Source organism: Numida meleagris, chromosome 6 (assembly GCF_002078875.1).
Source record: "Numida meleagris isolate 19003 breed g44 Domestic line chromosome 6, NumMel1.0, whole genome shotgun sequence".
NCBI classification, from domain to species: domain Eukaryota; kingdom Metazoa; phylum Chordata; class Aves; order Galliformes; family Numididae; genus Numida; species Numida meleagris.
Genome location: NC_034414.1, coordinates 54,848,799 through 54,850,808, shown reverse-complemented (window position 1 = coordinate 54,850,808; position 2,010 = coordinate 54,848,799). Strand labels below are relative to the sequence as shown.

Here is a 2,010-nt window from a genome sequence, read left to right as displayed (position 1 = left end):
AGGCTGTATTGAGTAATCAACAGATGTAACATTTGGATATAAAGTAGGCACTTGTGACTTAATTTTACCTTTGAGTCTCACAATGTCTTTTTAATGGTGTTACTATTTAATTGTCTGCATTATGTCTGCCCAATAACATCACTTAATGTAATACTTTGTGTTGTGCCTTCAAAGTGCTTTATAAGCTAATTATGAAATGAATAATTTAAGTGGAAATAAATACTGTGTGCTCGTATAAGACAAAGCATGAGGGAGAGCTGCAGCACTGTGTAAGCTGAATGAGGAGCTGTGCAATTCATGGCAGGGTTAAGTCAGTGGGAAAAGCATAGAGTATTAATGTTCCACAGCACAAAAGGTTGAGGATTCATGAGTTTGGTTTTTTTTTTGTTGTTTTTTGTTTTTTGTTTTCTTTTTTGGAGTACCAAAGTCAGCAGGAGCTTTGGAATAATTCTTGAAGTAACAAAGCTTATCTTTGATGTTGCAACTTCTTCTCTCCCTTACTTAAACACAAGACTGAAATCTAGCAGCCAAGGGTAGTAAACAAGTTGATGATGCTTGTTTCACTTCAAGCATATGCACTGCAGTAGCCATAACACAGAAGTGAGGAAACTACAGCAGAGAGCCTGAAAGCAGCACTCTGCCTTCCTCTGTTTCTGTGGAGTATCAGGGATAACACTGTCACTGTACAAACTTGATGAGAACCCCAGCACTCATGGGTTGGTTTATCACAACAGCAGCATGAATCAGAGCAGGTGCTTGTCAAGGCAGGGCAGTCAGGTTATAACCAGCTTTGGCTGGTACTTCTGCAACACACTGCACTCTTGGCTCCAGCTGAAAGAGCAGTCAGGTGGGTACAGGACTCACTTTGACTGCAAAAGGAAAAAAAAAATCTTTTCAGAAAATCAGATGTCCAAATCTGACAGAGCTTTAGACACACCTGGGGGCATTAGACACTTACCTAAGTAGTCATGAAGGAGTGAAACATTTGGCTTTGTAGCCATCAATGGCTTTGAACTGGAAGAGGGTAGATTTAGACTAGATATTAGGAAGAAATTCGTTACTGTGGGGGTGGTGAGACACTGAACAGTTTGCCTGGGGAGGCTGTGGATGCCCCCTCCCCGGAGGCATTCAAGGCCAGGCTGGATGGGGCTGTGAGCAACCTGGTCTAGATGGAGGTGTATCTGCCTATAGCAGGGAGTTGGAACAGGATGATCTTAACCGTCCCTTCCAACCCAAAACCATTCTAGGATTCTATAATTCTATGACCTTGCTTGTTTCCACTTAGGTTGGTCGATGTTTTATCAGCACAGATTCATAAGATCATGGAACCATTAAGGCTGGAGAAGACCACTAAGATCACCCAGTCCAACGCCAGCCCACCCCCACCATGCCCACCGACCATGTTCCTCAGTGCCACATCTTGGCAGCTCTGGAACACCTCCAGGGACAGTGACACCCCCACTCCCTGGGCACCCTGTGCCAGCGCATCACTACTTTTCCTGAGAAGAAATAGGAACTGTATTTTGGGAAGTTACTTTTTTCTGTGGATAGCTAGCTGAACTCCGAAATCTCACCCTTGTTATCTGTACGCTCCAACTTTATAAAGTCCATAGCTAAAAGCTACCCAGTACCAAACGGAACAAATAGAAGGAAGTCCTTCCTATCCTTACACACACACAGAAAGGAAAGGAGAAAAGAGAAAGAAGAAAGGAAAAGAAGCCCACCCTTTTAGAAGTTCTAAAAACTCTTTAAGTCGGTCCCCATTCATCCCTTGGGCACTACCCAGGCAATGCCAGCTGCCGCCGCCCCTGTTTGGGACCCTCGGAGGGAAGGTGGCCCTGTGCCGATCTGTGCGCGGCACTGAACCGAAAACCGCGGCGTTCCGGCCGGGAACTGCCGCTCGCGGCCGGGAGGGCCGGACAACGAGGGAAAGCAGCCGGGAGCGGTTCCCAGGCGGAGCCGCGGGCAGCCCCGCGGGGGGAGGCGGAGCGCGGGCCGCGCTGTGCCGTG

At 47.0% G+C, this 2,010-nt stretch overlaps 1 long non-coding RNA gene across 1 annotated transcript; it reads right to left on the bottom strand.

The window, feature by feature from the left end:
- On the bottom strand, nucleotides 535-1,134 carry LOC110402128. Its single transcript, XR_002440917.1, has 2 exons — nucleotides 959-1,134; nucleotides 535-869 (listed from the first exon to the last, which is right to left on the bottom strand). It is a non-coding gene; the product is annotated as an uncharacterized LOC110402128 (long non-coding RNA).